General features: G+C 39.5%; 1 long non-coding RNA gene across 1 annotated transcript; it reads right to left on the bottom strand.

Annotated features, from left to right (window-relative positions):
- Positions 1 to 603: 603 nt before the first annotated feature.
- Positions 604 to 11,185, bottom strand: LOC149012121 (uncharacterized). The gene is made up of 3 exons (XR_016174106.1): positions 10,947 to 11,185; positions 3,706 to 3,847; positions 604 to 1,250 (listed from the first exon to the last, which is right to left on the bottom strand). It is a non-coding gene; the product is annotated as an uncharacterized LOC149012121 (long non-coding RNA).
- Between the last annotated feature and the right edge of the window lie 10,162 nt (positions 11,186 to 21,347).

Raw genomic sequence — 21,347 nt, 5'->3', positions numbered from 1 at the left:
TCATCTGGTTTAGTGGATCTGTGAATGTCAAACAAGCGTTTTTAAGTTGTTGAATTTACTGTATGTGGCTTCTCAGTTTCATTCTTTTTCCTATATATTTTACAAGAGTATTTATGAATCCGGAAAAAAATTGATAATTCCATTTCTTACTTTTAATCTTAATTAACAGTGTATCCCGCTTCCTAATTGTTATTGTAACAGCATTTTGTTTGCCAAAGTAGGCCTTAGTAACTTTCATAACCTCAAGACTCGAGAATATGAACTTCCAGAAGTCAAGCCCTACTTACAACGCGAAGTCCCTAACAAAGATCGCGAGTCTCTAGGAGTTTAGAACATAAAAAAATGAGCTATATAGGGATTTAGAGGAGACAAATGCAACGCAAAACTATTGAAATGGAAGAATGAAGTCTTATTCTCAGAGAAATCCACCTTGTCTGTAAAATTACCCACTGTAAAATTACCCAATAAGAGTGTAGTCAATGTACGAAATAAGATACTTTGTTAAGAAATCATCCCCACTCGTTTTATTGGGTTTCAGCAGACAATGTACATTGTCTGGCAGGGAAACAATTCACATAATTTGTTATTAAAACCATCCCCACCTGTTTTAGCTCTACAAAGAAAACCAAATAAATAAGATAAATTGACCAATTTGATTTTTTAAGAAATAAGTAGAAGGAAGTCAAGGAACATCTAAAACTACTGGTTTTTGGGTCCTCTCCTAAGTCCTAACACAGTTATTCATCCTCCAGAGAGAGTCTCCACAATTTCCCTTGTGGTCCCCTTGATCTAGCTCCCCATCAACATCATCTAGAAGTCTGAATTTCCCAACCAAGAACCCGACAGATACTCTTCCCAAATGCTAGGTGCGCTGCCCTGCTCTTGGTCTTTGATATTGCTGTCGAATGCTGAACAAGTGCAACTAAACTCTTGTACCTCTTCCGACCTTCTTTCCAGTTCCACAACAAACCAAACAACAAAACTCTCCACTTTCCCAGCTCTTTTCATAATAACTCCTCAAATCACTGTCATCTTTAAAAATCCCCATTAAAACCTTGAATTGCTCTGATTCATCACTATCATCATCCACTAACTCCTCCTCATCATCATCATCTGAAGAGACCTTGCTTGAGAGAAATTCTTGGCAAGCTTTCAAGCCCTTCTGCTGCAAGTGAAGCGCAGCAAATTTTGCCTGTTCTTCAGCAGTAGCAGGCCTAGTAGCTTGATCAGATTGCTTGATCAAATTTTGCCTGTTCTTCAGCAAAGCTTGATCAGATTGTAATAAATAGAAAAATGGGTGATAATTGCTGGGTCTTTAAATGAAGTTTATTAAGTAATAGAGGGTACAACAGAATTTAAATGATAAGTTTCAAACCCAGTATAATAAACATACAAAATCTATTTACATTTTACCCCCACAATTAAAGAAATAAGGCTAAAGACCACAGAAAATTAAGAAGAAAAAGAATACGCAATGAGCTAACAAAAGAACTCATCCCAAGAACATATATATATTAAACGATCCAATCATAAAAAGACTTGAGCTAACAAGCAATCTAAATGGGACAAAAGTGTGTCCATTTTTAATGGGATGTTGCTAGTACCATGGAAAGTAATCATTGATGCAAAGTGAAGACGGTTTAAGTTTATTAAATGGGAGAGCACATATTTAAAAGAATTGGGCCATGCATAAGTTCTGGGTGATAGTATCTGATTGAGGGTGGAATCGACCAGCCTAATCTGCAGAAACTGACATTGCCCATTCAGTGTGCATCTTGGGTTGGATAGGACAAAACATGAACTACGCAATGAAGCCTAAGCCAACTACCTAATCAAATATAAGTCAAAATTAGGCTCAAAAGGTTCAGTGGTTTGTTGCAACTTGCAAGCAATTAGAGAGCTGAGTCCAGAACTAAAAGAGCTCAAGACTTAAGACTGGCATAGAATGTTCAATACACAGAAGTGCTCTTTTCAGTTCCTCTTGCTTCTCCATTTGAGACTAGTAACACCGATCATGGGCAGGATTTAGAGGGTGCTCTCAATACCAAAACCCCAATCCCTCCCTGTTTTAGAGCTCGAAGGTTGTAGGAGAAGTAACCGCACAAACAAAGGCCGCCACCATATAGACAAAGCCTTCATCATGGACTTTTAAGTCTCCGAGAAGAAATAGAATAGGGGGAAAAAGTTTAGGTCTTGCTATGGTAGTTTTGGCCTCTGGTCACTTGGTTTTTCATTGTTTCACCTTCCCCCTTTGGTTCACTTTTAGCTTGAGCCTTCCTGGCTTTTGTAGGTCTCCAGCCTGGTTGCTCTGGTAGTCTCTTCCCCTCCCACCTTTCTTTCCTTTGGTTAATGAATTCTTTATTCATCCATAAAAAGAAACATAGACCAGGAGCTTACCATTTTCTGAGAAAGAATTAAATGCTCAACCACAACAAATTAAATTGAAAATTGCACAAATAAACGACGTACAACTTCACTTGTTATGGACTTATAAATAGATCACAATAATAGCAACCACACTTGTGATTATATTATCTGTAACTTACTACGGTAACATTAGTGCTAAAATTCACCAGTGATCACATTCATTATTCAAAAGCAAAAATAGTAAATGGGTATTAATCTCAGTGATCACACTCATTATTCAAAAGCAAAAAAATAGTGAATGGGTAACTGGGTATTAATCTTCTATCTCAGTGATCACACTCATTATTCATGTTAAAACTTAAAGTGAATGGAGAATGGAAGTGCTGTCTCTTCTCATCAATGCTAGGAAATGACCCAGTGTCATAACCTAATCCATATAAGAAATGATAAACCCATAAGATTTAGAACAATAAAAAAAAGCCCCAGTTCTACAAAGCCCAATCAGTTTGGAATTGACAATCAGCAACAAAACACATTGCAAAGACTATAACTTAAGAAATGAAATGTTTAGTTGCTGCACCAACTTTTGTGATTAAAATTATAACACCTCATTTAGTTCTGGGTTGAAGACCAGGTAGCACCTAATTAATGAATGACTTACAAGTTAAAAGTTGGTAGATTTCTTCAGTTCAAAGTAAGTCTCAAAATCCGAGTTGCCCTGAATTTTACTGAAGCCAATTTCCATCTACATTAAGGATAAGATGGGCTTTGAGAAAATGGCTAACAAGGTAGAAAGGTTATTATACATATCTGAAATTGGAGGTTATCATTGATATGCATATTTACAGATAGACTACTGTTAAAGAGACAAATGTCCAGTTTGGAACAGTGCTAAAAAATTAGTCCTCAACACCCAAGCAGGAGAAGGGGGAAATCATGTTTATAAAATATGAAACTGATAATACAGTTCTCTCAATTTTTCTCTTCAAACAAACCAAAGCACATGTTTTCCTTTCCCATGGTTGGGCCTGTAGGGCCATTGATGAGCATATATACAAATCAAATTGTTGCGTCATCAAACATCTTGTGTTTTCTAAATAAGCTAGAACATACAAATATGTTAGACTGAGAAGGATTACAAGAAATTCAATCAACAACATAATGTAACTATGAATGGCACAGTAGCACTTTCAATTCACAAAACTAGCATTCAGACCTTGGACAGTAAAAATCTTCAAAGAACAGAGTAGCAGCATCAATAGAAACCTTTCCTAGTTAAACATAAGTATACGATTACTATAAAAAAAACAGGAAACTTTGTTCGATTTTATGGCTTACCAAGGAACCGAAATGCAGGTTGTTTAAGCTTTCTTCTTCTTTTTTTTCCTAAAGACCCTCTGTGTTCGTTGTTCCAAGAAGTGTTCTCAGACCTCTCTCTCGTTCGGTTATTTGAGAAAGAAGCAGATGCAGGAACCTTAACCTCTGTTGGAATTTATTAATTTGATTAATAAATTAAATGCCCAAGGGCAATATTGGAAACTCACTATTAGGGCGGTTACAAAATAGGGTTATATATTTTGGTAACCACCGCATTAGTGAGTAAGTAACTGAGTGATTCATTCGCACGAGCGAATCTCTGAAAAACGGCGGCTCCATCTCTCTCTCCCTCTCTCTTAGAATCGCAGGCTTAGAAATTTTTCTTTCCTAGTTTTTTATCTTCATTCCATTAATCCACGGCATTTGGGTTGTGGATATTATTCCCTTTCCCAGTGATTGTGGAATCTCGCCAGTAAATCTTTGGTGGTGGAACGAGAACGTGGATCTAGACTTCCGCTGCGAATACTTCAAGTAAGGGAAAGCGAATCCAGGTAAGGAATCTTTCCCCCATCAATTAATTGAATTGAATTACTTTTGATGTATTACCAACATTGGCATCAGAGCCATTGGTTCCCACGTTTTTTTGTTCCTCCCCATTGTTTAATTTTATTGTATGGATCCAATGGGAGGATCAAGGGTTTAATACGAAACCCATGGGAGAATTGATAGGGTTTATGGAAACCCTTATTTTGGTTCGGATCCAAGTGGGAGATCCTTGTGAATTTCCCTAATGAAGATTTGCATGAATTGATAATCCATGATGATAATTTTTTTGTTTAAAATTTGTTGTTGGATTTTTTCATGTGTTTTTGGGAAAAAAAATCGTTCAAGAAAAATTGAAAAATCGCCGTTTTTGGTCACTGTGGACCAGACGGACGACCGTCTGACAAGACGGTCGTCCGTCTATTATCAGAGTAGTCACAGTGACCCAGACGGAATTTCCGTCTGGGAGATGGTCATCCGTCTGAACCAGACGGTCATCCGACTGGTCACAGAATGCCAGACGGAATTTCCGTCTGGGCATAAAAGGCAGACGGAATTCCGTCTAGGCAGACGGCAGTCCGTCTGGGGGATGGATTTTTTTGGATATTGGTCTGTCCAGTTCAGAATGTGTTTCTAACTTACTGGACACCAATGGCCCGACAATCTGTGTGATGTTTGGGCATTGAGGGCCTATTGGGGCCTAGTGGGAGCTAATGAGGTAGAAGTGTTCTGTGTGAACCACTTCATAGCTTTAACATGATTGCATGTTTTATTTTAATAAAACTATTTTTTATTTATGGGTCTATCAATCATGTTTCTTGCACAGTATGAAGCTAGTGTATAAGTCTATGTGGGTTTGCATGAGAATTTGATTGAATGTTTTTTTTAAGCATCTCTTTTGGTTTAAGTGCTTATCCCATAGGTTGACTATGCTAGTGTGATTTGTTGTTGCATGAGTTGTGTTTTATGCTAGATTTATTGAACTCATTCTTGTATGTAATATCTCTAGAAAAAATGGCTGCTACCAAGAGCATTGTTGCTGACCTCACTAAAGGAGATAAGCTGAATGAGAGGAATTATGACCTCTAGCACCGAAAGGTGCAATATCTCCTGGAAGAGCAGGATATGCTGGAGACCATAAACCAGACCATGAACCCACCTGAGGAAGGTACCACTGCACAGCATCGCAGGGACCTTGATACATACAATGCTAGGAAGAGGAAAGACGGGTAGCCAGGATTACAATCCCGAGCTCCATGAGGGATGACCCGATGCTTCGTTATGAGAAGCATAGGACTGCAAAGTCTTTGTGGGAGGCTGTGAAGTTCCAGTATGGAGGGACATCCACCACAAGAGGCCGCCAGCTCGAACTCACTTTTGACGGTTATAAGATGCGCCAGGGTCACACCATGAGGCAGCATATAACCATCATGTCTAACATGATTAGTGAGTTGAGCGCATGTGGGCCCCAGAAGACTGATGAGGAGCAAGTCTCCGCAGTCATCAGGTCATTGCCAAAGACTTGGGAGCATATGAAGATCTTCTTGACTCATGCTGATGAGGTCAAGACTTTCGATCAAGCTACCAAGCACCTTGAGCTTGATGAGGATCGGATGTTGGCCGATACCCCTCAAACGGATGTATTTGCTGCTGAAGCTAGCACTAGTAAGGGTGCAGGCTTCAAGCGCAAGAGAGAGAAAGCTCAACCTCAGCCGTCCAAGCAAAGTAACCAGGGTGGGAACAAAAACAAGAGTGGGCCCAAGCGTTCAAGGGGGACTAGTGCGGCAAGAAGAAATCAGCTTTGATTTGCTTCAAGTGCCGTAAGCCTGGTCATTTTGCTCGTGATTGCACTGAGCAAGAGGTATGTACTGTGTGTTATACCTCATCTTGTTATGTACCAAGTTCTACTATGCTTGCTGAACTAAATCCTTTGTGGATTGTTGATTCAGGTGCGACAGAACACATAACAAGGGAACGCTCGAGCTTCGTGGAATACCGTCGTATTCCAAGAGGAAGCAAAAGAATAACGATGGGGAACAGCTCAAGCGTGCAGGTTCATGGCATAGGCACATGCAAATTAGTTTTGCGAGGTGGCCGACGCTGTTACTCCATGATGTGTTGTATACTCCGGACATTCGGCGAAATCTTGTTTCGTTATTTATCTTTTAAGACATGGTTTTAGAGTTGTGTTTGAAAACAATTCTTTGGTTTTGTATCTGGGTGATACAGTTTATGGTTATGGTTTTCTTGATAATGGTTTCATTGTATTGGATACAATTGATTATTCATTTAATTCTAGTAGTGCTTTTGTTTGCCAAAATACTGTGTGTATTGATTCTAATTTGTGTCATGCTAGACTAAAACATATTGGCTTAGATAGGATGAACAGGTTGGCAAGAGAAGGTCTCTTAGGCCAAGGTTCACTATCTGATTTGCCAACCTGTGAGTCATGTCTAGCAAGAAAAGCAACTAGAAAACCATTTAAAAAGGCTTTGAGAGCCTCTCTTCCTTTAGAACTTATCCATTCAGATGTGTGTGGACCCATGAATGTGCATACTAGAAAAGGACAGTCATATTTCATCACATTCATAGATGACTATACAAGGTATGGTCACATTTATCTAATTTCTCATAAGTCAGAAGCTCTGGAATGTTTTAAGAAATTCATGAGCTTGGTTGAGAATCAGTTAGATAAAAGGATTAAAACTCTTAGAACGGATAGAGGTAGAGAGTATCTCTCCGATATGTTCAAAGGGTTATGTGATGAAAAGGGGATATCTAGACAACTTACTATTCCAGGGACTCCACAGCAAAATGGGGTTGCTGAGAGGAGGAATAGAACCTTGCTAGACATGGTGAGATCCATGATGGCATAGGGAAATCTACCCATCTCTTATTGGGGAGATGCTTAGCTGACTGCGGCCTATATCCTCAACAGAGTTCCAACCAAATCGGTTCCTTCCACACCATATGAGTTGTGGACCGGAAGGAAGCCAGATTTGAGTTACTTGCGCGCATGGGGATGTGCAACATATGTTCACTCTACTTCTCACCAATATGGAAAGCTTGGACCCAGAGGAAGAAAGTGTATCTTTGTGAGATATTCTGAACCCTCAAAGGGCCATGTCTTCATTGGACTAGATGAGAGTGAGAGGAGAACGGAACTTGAGTCTAGGGATGCAACATTCTTGGAGAATGATTTTCCATCTCTTTCAGGAGTTAACAAAGAATCATCGGAATTCTTTGAGATACAAGATAGTGGTCTTGTCACTCCAGGGATTCAGATTCTGGATAATGAACCTAGGGTTCATCCAGAAGATCCTAGTGGGAGTGGGAGTGCAGATGTGATAGCTACCTTAGACGGTGAGCAATCTGACATGCACTTGCGCCGTAGTGGGCGCGGGCTAGTTCCTCGTCGACGTTTTGACATAGAGGATGAAGCCTACATGGTAACTCCTGAAGAGATCGACTGTGAGATGATTTCAGTCGATGAGCATGAACCAAAGAGCGTGCAGGAAGCTCTTGCGGGGTCAAGCTCAAAGGAATGGTTAAAAGCAATAAAGGAAGAGTTGGAGTCGATGAAAGTTAATCATGTCTGGGACTTGGTTGACTTGCCGCCAGGCTGAAAGGCGATTGGGAACAAGTGGGTTCTCAAGATCAAAAGAAAGGCGGATGGATCTATTGAGAGATTCAAGGCTCGTTTAGTGGCTAAGGGCTACACCCAACGAGAGGGTGTTGATTATGAGGAAACTTTTCCCCCTGTGGTTAGGTTTGCCTCAATTCGCCTCATACTAGCCATTGTTGCTCAGTTGGACTTAGAGCTTTATCAGATGGATGTAAAAACTGCTTTTCTCAATGGAGAACTTGAGGAAGAGATCTATATGGATCAACCTCAAGGCTTTGAAGCACATGGACTTGAGCGCAAAGTGTGCAAGCTTAAGAAGTCCATATATGGCTTAAAGCAAGCATCTAGACAGTGGAATGTGCGCTTCCACCAAGCTATGATGGAAAATGGTTTTTCCATGCTTGAGGAAGACCACTGTGTTTACACCAAGAGATCTGATAATAATTATGTCATTCTGACACTATACGTAGATGACATACTTATGGCTAGCATTAGCAAGGAGCTATTGGAAACCATTAAGAAATGGTTGTCCTCCGTATTTGATATGAAGGACATGGGTGAAGCAAGCTATGTGCTTGGTGTCAAGATTGTCAGAAATAGGCAAAAGAGATTACCGGGTTTATCTCAAGAGACCTATATTGACAATGTCTTGACGAGATACTGAGATGCACAACCGCAAACCAATTGATACTCCAGTGGAGAAGGGTTTGCATTTGAGCCTTGATATGGGTCCTAAGACTTCAGAGGAGAAAACCAAGATGGAAAGAGTTCCATATTCCGGTGCGGTAGGGTAGCCTTATGTACGCTATGATGTGTACTAGGCCGGATATTTGTTATGCAGTGGGTTTGGTTAGTCGGTACCAATCAAACCCGGGCATAGAGCACTCGGAAAGCGATCAAGAGGATATTGAGATATCTCGGAGGAACGAGTAACTACATGTTGTGTTACCAAGGATCAGATTTGCGGTTAGTTGGCTATAGTGATGCCGACCGGGCTGGACACATCGATGAGCGCAAATCAACCTCTCGGATATGCTTTCTTGCTGAATGGCGGGGCCATTTCGTGGTGTAGCAAGAAGCAGGCTTGTATATCCCTCTCGACCATGGAAGCAGAGTATGTGGCATGCTCAGCTGCGGTTCAAGAGGCTGTTTGGTTGAGGAGATTCCTTCGACATATCTGGGATTGTGATGACATCCAAAGAGGCTGCCCTTGTCTCTGTGATAGTACGACAGCTCTTAGCTATGTCAAGGACCCCAAGTATCATGGGAAGACCAAACATATACAGTTGAGATATCACTTTGTTAGAGACATTACATCAAGGAAGAAAGTTGTACTTAAGCACATATCTACTAGTCAGATGGTAGCTGACCCTCTTACCAAACCTATAGCCAAGGATGTTTTTATTTCTCATGTAAAATCCTTGGGCTTATGAGATTGTGACTTATTTTTTGTACCGAGACTTTCTTATTAATGAATAATATGAGTTCATTCCAGCATTTTTTTATTCACTTTCTGTGTGATTGTGTTTTGCTAGCATAAAACAAGATATGTCAATAGGCAAGAGAATGGCTCACTCACACGAGCATTCGCCTCTGGCGCCTTGGAGGCGAGCAGAGATGAGACGGATTGTGAATGACTTTGTGTAGGTCAATTCATAATCATGATGTCGCCTTGATTTGGAATCAAGATGAATTTCACTATTGTAAAGAGAATTGACATGAATGTTCCCACTATTCATGTTGCCTATAGGAGCCAGGTGCGAGTACTTTATGTGGCGCTAGAATGGCGACAATAAAGAAACTCGGGTTAGGCGCAAGAGGTTGCGACTAGACTAAGACCTGTATGGTGTTGAGATGGACATACGTTCTATTGTATATAGAATGCTCCACCATAGCACATATATCATACTATGTGTGCTTAGCGATCATTGGAAATAAGAGGATGGATCCCTGCTCCTCTCATTGTGTGAGTCCTGGACCTTATGGTCCATTAGTGTTCTTAGTGACTTTCGACGACATCATGAAACAAAGGGTTTATGTGGCTACTTTGGGGTGTTACCTATGGTCATGATTGATTCGACCTAAAGGGGCACTACCGGAAAAGGAGTCAATCCTAAGTGTAGTGATGGTCTGGGGCGAAAGGAAAGGTTTGATTCAATCGCACCCTAAAAGTGTTTGCCGGCGCCAACTTTATGTGTTACAAAGTAGTGAACATTTTAAGGACAAGAAGGTGATCTCTCAGAGGGATCGAGATACCTTTAGTCTGGTGAGTTTGAATAAACCTAGGACACTGTGTTATACTAATGCTTATTTGATTTGTTTCTATGAGTGATGTGCCATTCTGGCCTTCTGGGAAGGTTTCTAGTTTGGGGCTCACGCGTGTGTATATCACCGGTCGCACAACCCATTTTGCCGTATGACTTGTGGATATTAGTGTCCGGGACACGGGTGGTCTATGTATCTGGGATACATAGTGAAGAGATCAATATATATGTATATCTCGGGATATGCATGTGTGTCTGGGACACAAGAGGTCTATGTATCTGGGATACATAGCAGAGAGATTGAATGTGTATATCTGGGATATACAAGTGTGTCTGGGACACATTGAAAGATTAACACTTGCCCTTGTGCAAGTGGGAGCTGTTGGAATTTATTAATTTGATTAATAAATTAAATGCCCAAGGGCAATATTGGAAACTCACTATTAGGGTGGTTACAAAATAGGGTTATATATTTTGGTAACCACCGCATTAGTGAGTAAATAACTGAGTGATTCATTCGCACGAGCGAATCTCTGAGAAACGGCGGCTCCATCTCTCTCTCTCTCCCTCTCTCTTAGAATCGCAGGCTTAGAAATTTTTCTTTCCTAGTTTTTGATCTTCATTCCATTAATCCACGGCATTTGGGTTGTGGATATTATTCCCTTTCCCAGTGATTGTGGAATCTCGCCGGTAAATCTTTGGTGGTGGAACGAGAACGTGGATCTAGACTTCCGCTGCGAATACTTCAAGTAAGGGAAAGCGAATCCAGGTAAGGAATATTTCCCCCATAAATAATTGAATTGAATTACTTTTGATGTATTACCAACAACCTCTCTCTCCCTCGTCGTCTGAAGCCTGAGCTCAACCTGGACCGGAGCTTTGTCAGACTCTCGTTCGCATACACTCTCCCTTTAGAGTGTTTGAGAATGAAGGAGACGACTTCCTCTCGTTCGCAGACTCTCTCTCTCCTTAGTTCGTTCGTCGGAAAATCTTTGTCGTCGTCGGAAAACCCCTTGCGCAGCGCGCGGATCTCTCTTTCTCTCTCCTCTCAGATTTGCTTCTCAAGAGAATGAAGAAGACGACCTAGTTTCCCTCAATTTGAAACTTTTGAATTGAGTGGTTTGGTTTAGTTTTTAGCCGAATTGGTTTTAAAATATTTTGAGCGGAACCGGTTTACCTACTTAAAGCACTAAACCTTCACATGTTTTTAATCAACGGCTGTAGTTTATTGTTACTTTCTGGCTCAATTTGAGCAGTTCGCAACTCAATGTTGCGCATTTAATGCGCAACACTGAAGCAAGACTCTTCACATTTAGATTTGAGCTTCCACCTCCATTGGCTGCTTCTTCCTGAGTCTGACTGAAGACTCTAAACTTAGCGCTTTATGGGAGGCAACCCATATATTTAGATATTATTTCTTGTTCTTTTTCCTTTATTTTCTTTGTTTGTTGTTAGGTTTTACTGTTGCGTGCTCTATCATGAGTTCAAACATCGGGTACACTCTTTCCTCTATTTGCTTCTATTATTTTTTTTGCATGCACTGAGGTCATTGCATAATTTTAGTGTGGGGGGGTCTCAACTCGAGTAAGACTTGTTGATAGTTGGTAGAGCATTGTCACAAAGATAAAAAGTGCCCAATTTTTTCTGGCTTTGGTAAGATAAATGTTTTAATTCCTTGCTTAGATACAAAATGAGAGTTTAAGTGTTTTAGAAATCCCATCTGATGTAATGAACACCCTCTTGAGAGAATAGTAATAGGTTTTACATTTTGAGACCGAGGTTGAATCGAAAAATAGGAATTCCAGGTAGTCCAAAAAGTTTGACCATCTAGTTATCTTGTATTGCCTTGTGCTTATGGTGACAAGTTGAGACCAATTTTAGACTATTTAAATGTGAAGTGAATTGAAGTAAAATGTGAAAAAAAAAATGTTGAAGTTTAAAGGTTAGACCTCCTTTTTAGTAACCGGGTCTCGGTGTCACCAACATCGTGCCTCGCGTCAAACAGTTGGGGTATCTTTGGTCCACCTGTAGCCTAGTTGGCTTGAGTAAGTAAGTTCGAGGGGTATTCTACACCTAGTCCCTTAAGGCCATCTGGCTTGAGAGCGGCTTACCCAACACTCGTGACATAGGCCATCTAGAAAGCTTAAGAGGCAAGACATTGCACAGACTGGCACTGTGACCATTAAAGAAAGAAGTGAATTAATGTGCTTATAAAGGTGAATTGTCTAAAAAGGTCAATATTGATTAGATCTTGAGTTCTTGGTATTATTTGGTATCTAGTTTAGTTTTATTTAAGGATGAACTGGTAGACTGAAGATAAGAAGAGACTTCTCGATTGAATTGTTTGCCTAGAGCTAGACTCAAGAGAGGGTGTAAAGAGCTTAAGTGTGGGGGTGCCTATTTTCCCTTTAATCTTTAGTGGAGTGTCTTTGTCTTGGAATCTATCTTTCTACTCTTACTACTGCCAGAATAATTAGAAGAGCACTTAAGAATTTTGTGTGTATATTCTTTGCAAACACTCACGAGACACAACTTATCCACTAGGGTAACCTAGGGGTTTAAAGACTTGTTGCACATGCTAAGTGCAACCATGATTCCTACGAAAGTGAGTTAGGTTTTTCTTTCTTTATTTTCTGTATTACTTTTATTGTTTTGTTTTGCTCGAGGACTAGCAAACACTCAAATGTGAGGGTATTTGATAAGCATGCATTTACCATTATTTATTTGATTTAATTCCCCATACTTATTTAATTAAAGAGAGTTAATTGAGTATTTTTGTGTATTTTTCTGGAATAAGGAGATTTTGATAAGCATGCATTTACCATTATTTATTTGATTTAGTTCCCCATAGTTATTTAATTAAAGAGAGCTAATTGAGTATTTTTGTGTATTTTTCAGGAATAAGGAGATTTTGGATATTAGAGATAATATGGAGTAAAGTTGGCAAATATATTATATATTGGTGGATTTTAAATCATGGCATTCAATCTTGCTGCCCAAGAAATCATGAAAAGTGAGATCTTAGCCAAATTGGAAACAGGTGGAGGTCTAAGGAACAAAATTGGTATCAAATCTGAAAATCGGGTAAACAGACCTACCTTCAGTATTTTGGTCATATCTCTCTCGTACAAGCTTGGATTCAATGATTCAAGATGTTATGGAACGATATTGAAAATATCTACAACTTTCCAGTTTTGAGTTTTTCCAAAATCCGAAAGAATAAAGGTCAAATCGACGGGTAAAGAGAAGGGATTCATTGTGTGCGGGAGACATAAAAGAGAAGCCAGCCACAGAAAAGAAAACGGCGAATGCGGCTTTCATCTCTCATTGCTGAAGAAGAAGACCACATCTCTCTCTCTCTCCCTATGTTTCATCTTTATTTTTCTTATAAACTTTGTGATAATGAGTAGCTAGTTCCTTTTCTTTGGGATGTAGATAAACCATGCTTATTTCATTAATTTGATTGTTTTATCTCTTCTAGTTGATTGTGTTTGAGTTTGGCCAAAGATGTTGTATAACTCAGCGAACTAAGCGTGCCAAGCTTCCGCGAAGGACAATAGTCTTGTGAAGATAAGGCATACCTAGGAAGATCATCCCTAATTTGCTTTGAAGTGTAGAGTTATATCGGTTAAAGAAAAGCATTGGGGATTCGAAATCCCAAAGATCTTCACATATTCATAGTTTAAGTTTTTGCATTAATTAATAGATTTAGTTTAAACTTAGTTTTGTTAAATTCAATCTTAGTAACTTAGCCTTTTAGTTCCCCATAGTTCGACCCCGTACTTTCTGCTTGCTAGATTAGTATAGGATTTTATTTTTGATTGGTTAGTGACACAATCAAATTTTGGCGCCGTTGCCGGGGAACCAAAGCACGGTTGCTAGGATTGATTTTTGTCAATTAGGCATAATTTTTAGAGTAATTTTAGTGTTTTTAATTTTTAATTTTTCTTTGCTTATTTAACTAATCTCTTTTTCTTTTGTTTTGTAGGTAACTGCAAGAGTAGCGATTCGATAATTAGTTTAGATTGTTATCTTTTCTTTCTTAGATATAATTGTATTTAGGACTTTTCAATTGTAATATTTACATTAGATTGGGTTGTTTAGGTTAATTTTTAAAATCCTCATCCCTCAGATCCCACATGTGTATCTTTTGTTCGAAAGATCACGTGGATTGCGCTTCAGATACGTCCTAAACTTTCCCTTTTGCTATAGTTATTTTCTTTGAATTTTACTTATTTAGCTTATTCTTTTTTTTATTCTTCTGTGTGTATGCATGGTCGCCGGTCCCTAAACCCTAAGTTGACTCCACTTGACTTAGAGTTAGAAGAGACTTTGGCCAACCTTAGAAGGCAAAGAACCATGGCAAACTATGAGCCTCCAATGAGGCCCTTGAGTGAGCATTTCATTCCAACGATATATACTCCGGTTTCTTGTATTAAGTTGCCTAACATAGAGGTGGCTCAATATGAGATCAAATCTAGTGTGATTCAAATGCTACCATCCTTTTATGGACATGCCAACGAAGAGCCTTATAAGCACTTAGATGAGTTTTTAGAGGTGTCCTCCACGGTTAAAATTCAAAACCTCTCAGTTGATGCATTAAGGTTACTTCTTTTCCCATTCTCCCTTAAAGATAAATCTAAGCATTGGCTTTAGTTTTTGGACAATGTTAAAATTTCTACTTGGGCAGAAATGCAACAGGAGTTCCTTAAAAAGTTCTTCCCCATTGGCCGTACCAATAGCATTAGGAGAGCGATAATGAGTTTCTCCCAACAAGAAGGAAAACAATTTCATGAGGCCTGGGAAAGACTAAAAGAATTACTTAGAAAGTGCCCCCACCATACTATTCCTAAATGGCAATTGGTTCAATGCTTTTATGATGGCCTTAAAGACCGACATAGGCAAATGGTTGATTCTTCCTGTGGTGAAACTTTCATGCACAAGAATGAGAATGAGGCATGGGAACTTTTTGAGATCCTTAGTGAAAACTCCCAACACCATGCTTTAACAGCTAGGACTGAGATTCCATCCATTGGGCAACCAAAGAGGAGCGGTCTCTATGAGATCAATCCTACCGTTGAGATGAGTGCTAAGGTTGTGAAACCCAGCCCTAACCTTGACCCGGAAAACCCTGTTGTTTGTAGGACCGACAACTCGAAGTAAAGCAAGAAGTCAGCTTTGGGTCATCCCAGTGGAAGACTTGGTGTCTGACTTTGAATCCATGAGTGTTGATGACAATGTTCTATTTATGGAAACTGAATCTTGATGAAGATCGGATTAGTTGATGGACTTGGAGTGTTCTCTATCATGGTTTGAAGGCATTTCTACCTATTAGGTAAGTCACTTGGTGTTTGTGCAAAACCCCTTTATGTTTGGATTTGATCTGAGCCTTCAATTCCTTGTTTTGAACTTGCTAAACTAATTGGTCGACTCATTGGTCGACTGGACCAGTCGACCAATCCAATCGACCAATGGGTTCTGTCTTTGGTAATTAGGTCTTGCTTGCTCTATTTAAGTCCAATCTCGAGTCTACTTCGTATTTTCTGCCTCCAAACTCTTTGGAACGAACCAAAGACCTCTGCAAGTCATCTCCCTTGCGCTCTTGGTGTTTATCTTGATGGATCTTCGTCAAAACTCGTGTTCTTATACAAAAAGGTACGTTTACACTCTCTTCTTCTTCTTCATCCTTGTTTTCTTTCATTTTTGGGCTGAGACATTAGAGAAGATGTTGCATTCTCTATTGCAAACATCTCTCTACTCATCCCTCATGATCTTCCTAAGGATTAATGGCTAATGCAATGATCTTAATCATGATCATTGCAAGTTTTTGAAGGAATCATGATCTTGTCTTCGTTTGTCATTGATTTAAATTCTGATCTTCTTAGATCTGTTTTATTGATCATATTAGTAGTCAATCGTTGTGTTTCTTTACAAGAGTTGTAACCTATCAATCTCTAGTTCTTTCGTCTTGATCATACCATGCTTTCTTCAAGTATCATGACTGATACATCTATGGTAAGTTTTGTTTCCTTATTTAGATTCATGTTCTTAGATCTATTTCTTGAAGATCTATGTATGCCAAATCAATGATTCATTCTCCTATTGTTCTTGTCTATGATTTGTATTTTTAATTCTTCAAGAACCATGATTAATCTAATTATGGTAACTTTTATTTCCTAATTTGTAACTCGAAAACTTGATTCGATTAGTGTTTTGAAGTCCTCTTTATGTTAGGATACTACCAATGTAGTTTCCCCCTTGGTTAGTACCCTTTTGAACCACCAAATTCGGTTATTTATTCTTAAAACTCTAATTTTGTAGGCCACTGTCTCTGTTGATCGACTGATTGGTCGACTGAGACAGTAGACCAATCCAATCGACCAATGAGTACAGTAACTCCAGATTTGGTATGTTTTGGATGTTTTGATATCTTTTCTTTTAGGGATCTTTCCTAATATGTTGAATACACTTGTTTAGGACCTTCTTCTCAAGTTTGTCAAGGTCTTACTTGAATTCTTAAGATTCCTTTGCAAGTTATAAAAGGTAAGGATGGTTACTCCCTTAACAACATAAAGTGTATAATTTCTATATTTGAATATTGTTAGTTTATTTTTTTAATTGGATTCTTACAATGTTATACTACTGTTGTACTGTCTTGATATCAGTAGCATTACCTGTTTATATTAAATTGACTCATGTATGATTTACTTACCAGTTATATACAAGTTGAATGTTATTATTGATTTCTTTCCATATATGAAGTTACCATATATGTAAGGTTATGGATTGATGCTTGTGTATGCTTAAGTATGGTTTGGGAAGGAGATGTGTCCTCTTGACACTTCTGTCCTGGGACTACTACGGGAATATTATGGGATGTTTCCGGAGAGGCCCTTTGGACACCTTCCTAAACTGTTGGATGACATATTTAGGGCTGTCTAGTAGTGTTTGGCTAGGATGTCCCATTATGTCAGACCCTAATCGGAGGGGTATTGAGACCGAACGACCCGTGGTAGCAATGGGGATTCATGGGCGCTCAAGACCGGTAACCAACCCATGAGAGGACAAGAATCACATTGTGGGGGCCATTTATAGGTAGGGTTGCATATGGATAAACTTGGGCTCACGGGCGCTTAAGACCGGTAACCAACCCGTGAGAGGACGTGAGAGCTTCCCGTTTACCATATGTGGATGACCTTATGGTTGATGAGTCCGTAGTCAGGGACTATGAGGACTCTAGTGTGAAGGACACCGGAAAGGATCGCCAGGGGCGAGGAATGGACGTATCTGGATCTGACTTGATGTAACTGAGTAGGAGACTTGCATTTGGCTAGGCTTGACCCTGACATGCGCCAGTACTTAGACCAATGGTGATGTGAGAGAGCGGTGACCTAACCCCCAGCCATGGAATGTCCCGAGGGATGCCAGACCCACTACCAAAAGGCGTTGTGTGATGAGACCTTCCCAAAGAAGTATGGTGCTATGACTTAAAGCATGTCTGCCAATAGAGACCAGCATACATAGAGTTAGATTCATACATTCATTGTTTGTCTCATACCATATTGCATTTATGTTTGTTTTGAAATTCTTCCATTTATGTTATTACGGTTTAACTACCTTACTGAGTTTCTTTGAAACTCATTCCTTTTGTACAATGTTTTGTTAGATTACTCTACAGGTTCTGAGTATCATGACTGCTCGTATGAAGAAGCGCAAGGAGAAGAGGCATATCTCCAGGAAGGTGATTGCGGTTACGACAATTACACTGAAGATTCCGCGGGTGGTTATGCTCCGTACGATGCTTAGTCCGACCATAGAGTGGAAGCTCCCTTGTGCCATTTTTTAGATTTATACTTATAGAGACGTTGTCTATAAGATTGAGAACAATTTAATTACCTATTGCACCTGCTATTGGGATTAGATTTTATTTTGTTCCTTTTCTTTTAGAACTACTATTCCGCTGGTTGTAGAGTGGGATTCCGCCTCACTTTACTTATTGATTTAGACATTTTAATTATCTTTCGTACTCTGATCATATACATGGTGTATTCTTTCCTTATTTGGATCTTTGGTTTATCTGTTGCACATCGATTATTATTGTTCATGATTATGTTATTGTTTATGTGGGAGGTTGATTACTCGATACCTGATCTTCGGGGCTGTGGATCACACTCTCGAGTATGCCAGTTAGGGTACCGGCTGGGAGGATGTGGCAAAGGTTGACTTGCTATCAAAGAAATTGGACCATCTCTTGTCATTAGGACAACAAACCCCATCTCCACTTCCTACAAGTTTCTCTCCACCTAATCAGATTTAAGCATGTGCTTTATGTTCTAGCCTATCCCATCATGTCACTGATTGCTATTTGGCAACACAATACCCTGAGTTTGTTAAGGAGCATACACATTTGGCCCAAGGAGTCTCTAAATTTGACAATGATCCATATTCCAATACCTATAACCCAGGATGGCGAAACCACCCCAATTTTTCATGGCGAAACTCAATGCCCAATCCCTCTAATTGTCACATCCTCCCAGCCGGTACCCAATCTGGCATACCCGAGAGTGTGATCCACAGCCCGAAGATCAAGTATCGAGTAATCAACCTCCCACATAAACAATAACATAATCATGAACAATAACAATAGATGTGCGAAAGATAAACCATAGATCCAAATAAGGAAAGAATGAATCATATATATAAATCAGAGTACTAAATATAATCAGAGTGTCTAAATCAGATAAGTAAAGTGAGGCGAAATCCCACTCTACAACCAGCGGAAAAGTAGTTCTAAAAGAGAAGAAACAGGATAGAATCTAATCCCAATAGCAGGTACAAAAGGTAACTAAATTGTTCTCAATCTTATAGACAATATCCCTATAAGTATGAATCTCATGGCACAAGGGCGTTTCCACTCTATGGTCGGACTAAGCATCGTACGGAGCATAACCACTCGCGGGATCTTCAGTGTAATTGTCGTAACCGCAATCACCTTCCTGGAGATATGCCTCTTCTCCTTGCGCTTCTTCATACGAGCAGTCATGATACTCAGAACCTGTAGAATAGTCTAACAAACATTGTACAAAAAGGAATGAGTTTCAAAGAAACTCAGTAAGGCAGTTAAATCCATAATAACATAAATGGCAGGATTACAAAACAAACATAAATGCAATATGGTATGAGACAAACAATGAATGTATGAATCTAACTCTATGTTTGCTGGTCTCTATTGGCAGACATGCTTTAAGTCATAGCACCGTACTTCTTTAGGAAAGTCTCATTCACTCATCATCAGTTGGTAATGGGTCCGGCATCCCTCGGGACATTCCATGGCTGGGGGTATAGGTCACCACTCTCTCACATCACCATTGGTCTAAGTACCAGCGCATGTCAAGGTTAAGCCTAGCCAAATGCAAGTCTTCTACTTAGTTACATCAAGTCAGATCCAGATACGTCCATTCCTCGTCCCTGACGATCCTTTCCGGTATCCTTCACACTAGAGTCCCCATAGTCCCTGACTACGGACTCATCAACCCTATTGGTTATCCACATATGGTAAACGGGAAGCTCTCACGTCCCCTCACGGGTTGGTTACCGGTCTTGAGCGCCCGTGAGCCCAAGTCTAACCATATGCAACCCTACCAATAAATTGCCCCCACAATGTGATTCCTGTCCTCTCACGGGTTGGTTACCGGTCTTGAGCGCCCATGAATCCCCATTGCTACCACGGGTCGTTCGGTCTCAATACCCCTCCGATTAGGGTCTGACATAACGGGACATCCTAGCCAAACACTACTAGACAATCCTAAATATGTCATCCAACAGTTTAGGAAGGTGTCCAGAGGGCATCTCCGGAAACATCCCATAATATTCCCGTAGTAGTCCAAGGACAGAAGTGTCAAAAGGACACCTCTCCTTTCCAAACCATACTTAAGCATACACAAGCATCAATTCATAACATCACATATATGGTAACTTCATTTATGGAAAGAAATCAATAATTACAATCAACTTGTATATAACTGGTAAGTAAATCATACATGAGTCAATTTAATATAAACAAGTAATGCTACCGATATCAAGACAAGTACCACAGTAGTATAACATTATAAGAATCTAATTAAAGAAATAAATTAACAAGATTCAAATATAGAAACTAAGATATGCAATTTATGTTGTTAAGGAAGTAACCATCCTTACCTTTTATAACTTGCAAAGGAATCCTATGAAATCAAGTAAGATCTTGACAAACTTGAGAAGAAGGTCCTAAACAAGTGTATACAACATATTAGGAAAGATCCCTAACAAAAAAGATATCAAAACATCCAAAACAGACCAAATCTGGAGTTGCTGTACTCATTGGTCGATTGGATTGGTCTATCGCCTGATCGACCAATCAGTCGACCAATGGAGACAAGTGGCCTACAAAATCAGAGTTTTAAGAATAAAGAACCGAATTTGGTGGTTCAAAAGGGTACTAAACAAGGGGTAAACTACATTGGTAGTATCCTAACATATAGAGGACCTCAAAACACTAATCGAATCAAGTCTTCAAGTTACAAATTAGGAAACAGAAAGTTACCATAATTAGATCAATCATGGTTCTTGAAGAATTCAAGATAGAAATCATAGACAAGAACAATAGGAGAATGAATCATTGATTCAGATAAAGATATCATGGAAGGCATACTTAGATCTTCAAGAAAATAGACCTAAGAGCATAAATCTAAATAAGGAAACAAAACCTACCATAGATGTAACTGTCATGATTCATGAAGAAAGCATGGTATGGTAGAAGAGAAACAACTAGAGATTGATAGATCATGGATCATGTAAAGAAAACACGGCAATTGACTACTAACATGATCAATATAGTAGATCTAAGAAGATCAGAATTCAAATCAAAAGATGAACCAAGACCAGATCATGATTTGATCATGATTCCTTCAAAAGCTTGCAATGATCATGGTTAAGATCATTGCATTAGCCATTAATCCTTAGGAAGATCATGAGAGACAAGTCCAGAGATGTTTGCAACAGAGAATGCAGCATCTCCTCTACTGTCTCAACTCAAAAAGGAAAGAAAAACAGAGATGGAGAAGAAGAAGAGAGTGTAGACATACCTTTGATGCAAGAGGAAGAGTTTTGACGAAGATCCGTCAAGATAAACACCAAGGATGCAAGGGAGATGACTTGCAGAGGTCTTTGGTTCGTTCCAACGAGTTTGGAGG

Source organism: Hakea prostrata, chromosome 6, assembly GCF_041222555.1.
Source record: "Hakea prostrata isolate BN-2017 chromosome 6, UWA_Hpros_2, whole genome shotgun sequence".
NCBI lineage: Eukaryota > Viridiplantae > Streptophyta > Magnoliopsida > Proteales > Proteaceae > Hakea > Hakea prostrata.
Note: the sequence above shows the minus strand (reverse complement) of the source record. Positions and strands in the feature narration are given on the sequence as shown.